The sequence below is a fragment of the Pleurodeles waltl genome, chromosome 5 (assembly GCF_031143425.1).
Source record: "Pleurodeles waltl isolate 20211129_DDA chromosome 5, aPleWal1.hap1.20221129, whole genome shotgun sequence".
Lineage (NCBI taxonomy): Eukaryota > Metazoa > Chordata > Amphibia > Caudata > Salamandridae > Pleurodeles > Pleurodeles waltl.
This window is the reverse complement of record NC_090444.1, coordinates 1,427,587,586-1,427,595,036: the sequence shown is the minus strand read 5'-3', so window position 1 is coordinate 1,427,595,036 and position 7,451 is coordinate 1,427,587,586. Positions and strand designations below refer to the sequence as shown.

General features: G+C 42.6%; 1 protein-coding gene across 6 annotated transcripts in view; it reads left to right on the top strand.

Annotated features, from left to right (window-relative positions):
• Window positions 1-452: 452 nt before the first annotated feature.
• Window positions 453-7,451, top strand: part of FAM135A (family with sequence similarity 135 member A) — an 863,965-nt gene continuing 856,966 nt past the window's right edge. For 3 of the 6 annotated variants that reach the window (XM_069235717.1, XM_069235719.1, XM_069235718.1), the window contains exon 1: window positions 599-898. The gene's annotated coding sequence lies outside the window, so the exon portion shown is untranslated. Of the gene's footprint in view, window positions 899-7,451 lie in introns of all 6 variants that reach the window. The other 3 variants (XM_069235714.1, XM_069235715.1, XM_069235716.1) reach the window with 3 other exon arrangements.

The window sequence follows — 7,451 nt, the reverse complement described above, 5'->3', positions numbered from 1 at the left end:
ACCAAGATATCAGCTTTGAATGTGTCAACCCTCACTCCTGTGGTCTCTAAGTTGGCGACCTCTGTTGATCCTCTCCTCATGTGGTGTGTTGCACTATCATATTATTGCTCTTAGGAAAAACGCTTCAAATTCTACCTGTTGTTATGACCCTCCAAAATACACATTGCTGCCCAATGCTGGGGGTTGCAAGTTGAAGTTATGTAAACCACTTTTTCATTGTAATAGACCCGCTTATTTTCGTTTTGATAGGTCCACAGCTACTGCCAGTTCACTATTTTTAATACTGGATTATTTTTTTGCAAAAGAGGAATGTCGCAAAAAAATGCACATTCATTGGGGTCTGGGAAATGAATACCGCACGTCCCGGTTTAACACTTTTCTCACGGTATTTCGAAAGGCGTGTGGTGGAGGGGTGTGTTTGGACGTATGAGGGGCACGTCTCGTGTAATACTGAAACAAGTGTGGAGTCCAACGCACACAAATTCCGGACATAGCACACAATGTTCGTCCGCAGAAGGGACGCTGTCCCTGGCGGGTGAGCGCTTATGCCCCCGGGGGCAGGCCGCGGCTCTGGGCGGTGCAGGCCGGGTGCTGGAGCAGGGGGCGGGGGCTGCTCCTGTGTCAGGCGCCGACGCTGCTGCTGTCCCGGTTCTAAGGCTGCTGTAGCTGTTGCCACCTCTCCCTCCGCTAACCCAAGCAACGACCGCCCTCCTCGCCCGCTCTCAGAGGCCGCTGCTGTGGAGCGTAGCTCGGGAGCAGCGCCGGCGTCGTCTGCGCAGGCCGCGCCTGGGTCTCCGGATGCTGTAGGTACTCGAGGCCGGGGTCTGGGCCTGCGCCGCCGTGGCTCTGTCGCTGCCGGGGAAGTCGATGACATGCCGGGGGGCCGACGGAGGAGGAGGTGAGCGGTGTGCGGGGAGAGAGTGCTTCCTAGCTGTCTTTGCGGTTCCAAGCCGAGCTGTTTGTTATTTGAGTCGCGGTCTCCGTTTCGCTTTCTCGTGCCTTGGCGACACACACACACACTACTATCCGAGTGTCCGTACTGTTATACCTTGCCTCTTTCTTCGCCCGGTTCTCTGTAGTGAATGCTATTGCTCCCTTTGCAGCCAGCCTTAGGCACCCGCTGCCTAACCACTTAATGTACACAGCCCCCCCTGCGCAGCCCTAATCTACACCAGCGGCTGTGCTCCCTCTGTTCCTGTCACCCTGCCCACTCCTCTTTTTAGAGGCTCATTTTGCCTCAGCCTCCTGCCGTCTCTGCTTTGCTGACTATTGTACCTCTCGGTTTATCGTACTCCTGACCCATTCTACCTAGCCGACTCTGGTGTTCCTATGTCCATTTCACCTGGCCCAGTCTGCCCACCCTTCTGTATTTCACTGCTTCTCCTTCATTTTACGTTGTCCTCCTGTCTTCTGTACCACAATATAAAGCTGACGCGTGTACCTGTCTACCTATATGACATCTGTCCATGCAACTCATGTTCCCCTCTGCTCAGCCGATTCATGTACCTCTCTGAATACAGACCTGAAGCTAAGACGCTGGCCTTTTTGCCCGACCAACTATACCAGCCCAGTTTCCCCCATTCTACCAGCCCCCGTTCAGCACACTCCCAGTTCAACTGCCAAGGTCCTTCTTCTTTACACAACCACATAGTCCCCAGTCATCTCCCATTCCTCTATACTAAGCCACTTCATAACCCTCTGCATGTCTGATTTCTGTCTGTCTCTTCATACTTTTGGATTTGCAGCCCAACAGTATATTCTCATGACCCACACTGCTGAGTATCCAATTATCTCGTAGACTGCAACTCGCAGGCCCCAGATTCCCCCATATCAAATCTAGGCCTGCTTTGTCAGGCCACTTTATGCCTGTCTGGCAAACTCCCTTTTTTTTCTTCTTAGCCACCCTCTATTCTTCTACAACTAGTTTCCCATTGTTTCTAATGACCACTCAACTCTCACTGTCCCTTTTTGCCCTGCCTCTTCCTGTCAGTTACCTGCAAACCTGTTCCTGCGCACTCTTTCCAAACCACTTCCTGTCACTCTCTTGCCAAACCACGTTCTGTTCTTCTTTGCCCAGCCAGATATCCTTGAACCGGTCCTTTTCTGCTCCTTTCCACCCAGGCAGTCCCCTTAGCCCTTCTCTGTCCATTCTACCCTCACCTTTCTCTTCCCAGTCTCCTTAAAACACTCTGCCTGCTTAGTTTTGTCAATCCTGTTCTTGGTCCTGTCTTTTGGTTAATTCCTACTCTTTCCCCTTCCTACTCCGGCCACCTGTTGTGCCATGTCCAACAGACTCATTTGTCTACCTTGCTGTTAGCAGTATCCTTTACATCAGACACTGGCTGCTGCCCAACGACCCAGCTATATGTTTCCAGTTGAAATCCTTTATGGGTCAGCTACGACCTCTGAGAAGCGGTGACCTCTCTCTTCCCTCGTTATTTATCTCCCTCATGCTAATCCACGTGTTTCTACCCCCAGTCACCGCTTTCAGTCAGGTCAGTCCTCCTAGCTACCTTCTCCACTTAATGATTTATTGTGCCAGGTATTTACATATTAACACATACAAAATAATTTTCTGTCGTCCCTGTCTCTACTTTGCCTCCAGCCGCCCTGCGCCTGTCTCCTACTATGTACGAACGCTGGCTCGTGTATAGAACATTCCTCCTGCTGTTTAGGCTGCCCTTATGTATTCATTTATTGCTTCTCTTTGTCCCACGTTTGTGTCCATACTGCCACTCTCTTGATTCTTTTATCAACTTTCTCATTTCGGCACTTAGCTGGCTCATTTCCCAATCTTCCTTGTAGTAACACTTTCTGATATGTTTGTTTTAATGAGTAGCACCTTTCACCTGCTCCCCACCCCTGGTTTTACACCAAATAATTCGTTTCACGCTTGCAGTTTTTTTTCGTCTGTACACCTTCACTTCATCTCTAGTGCCTCATCTTTCTACACTATTTCATACTATCTTGATAGTCCTACCATCATGCAGAGTGCATGCTTATCCAATTAAGCATAAGCCCACAGTACAGAATTGCACTGTCTTCCTTGTCATTTCAGACGTTTGCTCAGCCCCATTAAATTAGCTTTACTTCTTCTGCTGCTTGTCTGATTTTATGACGTTTCCAATAGTAAGTATTTCACAGGACTGGTTAATTGTAGCCTTGCCTTCTGTTGCTGAGAGCCCAGTAGCTGCTTTACAAGAAGTGGTAGTTAGCTCATGTCTGCAATGTACTGATGTTGTAAACTGCTCCTTAGATATTTATGTCATCCTTTTATTTGGCCAGGGCATTTCATTTTGTTAGCTCTTTATGAAGTACGCTGGTATTGGGACAAGTGGATCACAGCCACAGGTTTGAAAAAGCATACATGTCCCCTTCTAAGTACAAGGTATTGGCTTTTAAAAAAAATAAAAACAACACAATCATTAAGTGTAAGGGGGTTCTTCAACAAAAATATAAATAATCAACAAAACTGCAACTGTCATCAAACCTAAATAAAGTTTACAAATACAGGATTTAAGAAATTGATACATTTTCTTAGTGAATAACTCTGGTGAGACCTAGTCAAGACTTTACAGAATAAATCATGACTTATTTTGGAAAGCGTGTGCCTAAATACATTACTGTCCTTAATTAGAACACATAGTGGAACTTTGGGGGCAGAACAGCTAACTAAATATGTTTGGCTTGAGGGCTGTAACTGCTGTTATGTGTTCACTCACAAACCCGTCTTTGCTATCAGGAGTTATCATATGAGTTGTGGTGCGTTGTATGAGAAACTGGTACATTTGGGGGGATGTGTCTGGTGCTTTAATGCTTTTTTATATCCTCTGTGTTTTTTTGGCCCTTTTAACTGGCTCAGAATACTTAAACTCGCTATTAGCACTCAGCAATGTACTTAAGTGAAAATACATTAATAACAGATGGATAATGAATTATGCAAAAATGTGGGTAGCTGCAGTAGTCCTAATCCAATATCGTATAATCCAGTCATTGTTCCTTATAATATTGTCTGTTTTATCCCTGCTACCTTCCACTCTCTGACAGTGCCTTTGTGAAGTTCTTCTGTGTAAGGCAGCATGTTAAACTCTTGCATTATCCCACTGCCTCTTCATCACATTTACTATTGCAGCTTCCAACACTTACACAATGTGCATGGTTTGCACATCCGCTAATTCTTGTGGGTGTCCAGGAGGCACTGCTATCTAGACTTAAAAAATGTAATATACTTTTTAGGGCATTCATTGCTTTGCCTACTGACAACTTGAAGTGGTTGAGCTGCTTGTTTTTCTGCAGTATGTGGCTACGGTTCTCTTTGTAAATCTTGTTGCCCTTAAAGGTCACTCAACGAATAACTTTATTGTATTTGTTTTTCTATAGTTCTTACTACCCCTGATGAGGCGTCAAAGTGCTTTTCGGCAAGTAGCACGCTACTCCGGAACCTAAAATGAGTAGTGATGGATTAATATAGGGAAATATGGGAATAGTATAAGTATAGGAAAATATGAGTTGGTGTGAGTGGTGGACAAGTGAATATGTTAGTTGGATTGAAAAGAATAATGGAGGGATAGAAGAGGGAAGAAACCAGAAAATGTTAATTGGGAGATCATAGTATTAATATGAGGTTTGGGATGAGTAAAGGAGAGATGGAAGAGGAAAGGGTCTGTAGAAAGAGATTAGGGAGATGATAGTAGCAAAAGGAGGTTTGGGATGAGTCAAAGGAGAGATACATGAGGGAGAATTTAGTAGGGTTGTTCCAGGAGAGAGGAAGGAGGGAAGAGTCTAGGAAGGGTTATTGTGTAGATCATAGTTGTAGAATGAGGTTTTAGATGAGTCAGTGAGTGGAGCTAGAGGATAGATTTATGGAGGTATAGAGTGAGACAGTAGTGCGACGGAGATAGTGTTTTTCTTTCTTTTATATAGATACATGATTACATAGAAAGGGAATATATGCATAAGAAAGATAATATATTGAGATTCAAAGCTGTATCATATAAACACAGACTTTAAAGTGTTGCAGTATTTGAAGTTAATTTATGTGCTTTTTATATTTTTATCTTTCCCTCAATATTTCAATAGTGAAGTGCTTGCAACTAAATATTTAATTTAAGATAATATTTACCTATTGTGATAGATAAATGAAACAGAGACTCATCCAATCAAACAACTTGTATAGAAACTATGCAATGACCTAGGAACATGTTAAGCGTAGAAGAATAAGAAAGTGTGTTTAACCATAAGTAATATATATACATTTGTTAAGCAGGGATAAATAATATGTATCTATTTTAAGAAAACACAGTTATTATACATATTTGTACAAAGAAATACACATATCTAGAGATATACATATAATCTAATGTTGACATATCCAGAGTTATGCAGTTTGCTTTTTGAGTATGGTGGTTAAGTAGGAAAGAGCCAACTCTTGAGTAGTCTTCTGAAGATAAGATAGTAATCCGTGAATCTTATATTTGAGCGTAATTAATTGAATAGTTTGGCTGCTTGAACACACAAAAATGTACCACCTATTGTCTTTTTCTTGTAAGGTTGGGTTTTGAGGCGAGGTGCCGATTTTGAGTGGAGTTTACTTTTGTTAAATGTATTTGGTGATTTTATTCCTGATGAAAAGCGGTCCTGTTCTATGTATTGCTTTGTAGGGGATAGATAGCAGCTTGAAGGTGGATATTATGGCAATCAGTAATCAACGTAGGGCCCTTAAGGCAGGGGAAATGTGGGCTTGTGGCTTTACATATAGGAGTAGTCTGGTAGCAGAGTTCTTAAACCATTGTAGTCTTTTCATAGTAGATAGAGATGATCCCAGTTGATGTCTATTGGCATACTTTAGAGAGATAATAACCTGGAGCTTGTGTTGAAATCCCAGGTGAGGGAAGATACATCAGAGTTTTCATGGTGATGAAGCTTGGTCTTGCTAATTTGTCCACTTGGACATTCATTGTTTACTTGGAGTCCATGCCAGAGATTCTTACTTCCTTAGATACTTTAGGAGGTGGTCCCAGATCGTCAGGCCAGACTCTGAGTGGGTCATCATTTTTCGAGTCACGCTTGTGAGTATTTCTGTTTTGGAAGCATTCAGTTTGAGATGGCTCCATGTCATCCACTGAAAAACGGCTCTGAGGCAACTGAAGATTTGTGAGTTTCCAATGTCATTGAGGCATTCCAGTTCAAGGAGTATTTGTGTGTCATCTGCATAATTGTAGCATGTGAGCTGAAATTCATTGATCATTGCCAGTTATGACTTCATGTAGATGTTGAAAAGCATGAGTGAGATGTCAGAGCCTTGAGGGACCCCTTCTTTTGTGAAGTACAATTTGGAAGAGAAATTTCTGTTTTTGAAGGTAGGATGTGATCCAGTTGAGAGTTGCCCCGTTTATGCCGGTTTCATAGAGTCTTTGTATTAGGATGTCATAGTCAACTTTGTCAAAGGCTGCTGGAGAGGTCCAAGAGAAGTAGGATAGCAACTCCATTGCAGTCTACTGTGTTTTTAAGGTCATCCCAGATGGCAATGAGGCCAGACTCTGTGCCTCTTCCTGGGGGGAATCCAGTTTGGTAGTCTGAAAGTATGGCGTTATCTTCAATGAATTGTGACATCTTGGCAAATGCTGCTCTTTCTATCAGTTTGTTCAGGGAAGGTCCATTTGTAATTCATATGTAGTTGTTTGGGTCATGTGGGTCCAGGTTTGTTTTAATAATGGGCATATGTATACCTTTTGTAGGTCTTCTAGAAATATTCTGTAGTTAAATAAATATTGGTGATTCTTCTTACTAATTGTGGCAGCAGATGTAGATAAAAGAATGCTCTTGGTGTGGTGACAAAGGGTCAGGAGGGCAGCTGGAAGGGCTGCTTGCTTTGACCAGGTAAATACATTCACTTTGTGTAATTTGTCTGAAGGAATGCAAAGGCTGGGTTGATTTACACTTGGAGGGGATTTTTGGAAAAGGGTTGGTGCTGGTGGTTTTCCTTTGTTTTAAATAGAAGTCCCACATGTCTGCTTTTGAATGTCTAATCATTCGCCCATTTTGTCTGTGGATTCTTGAGTAATGGGATGAGTTCCTTCCATGCTTTTAGGTTTACAAAATTCTCTGAGAATTTTGAAAAATCTTTATTTGCAGATTTAGCATGTTGAATACTGACTAGTACCTTTTTTTTTTTTTTGCTTTTTGATTTGTATATTCTGTTAAGTTTGCGTAGGTGAAGTTTATCTTGATTGCTGTTTGTTTTGAGCCAGGTTTTTGCAACTTTCCGATTTGTTGTTTTATCTTTTTTAATTCTGTATTTCTCCAAGATGCTTGTTTTCCTTAGTCCTATTTTGTTGTTCTGATTGGTATTAGGATATCAACAGCTTCCTGTAGCCCCTCATAAAGTTTTGCAACAGAATTTATTGTGCCTAGAACTGTGTTTGCTGTTAGTTGTATTTCTATTTATTCAA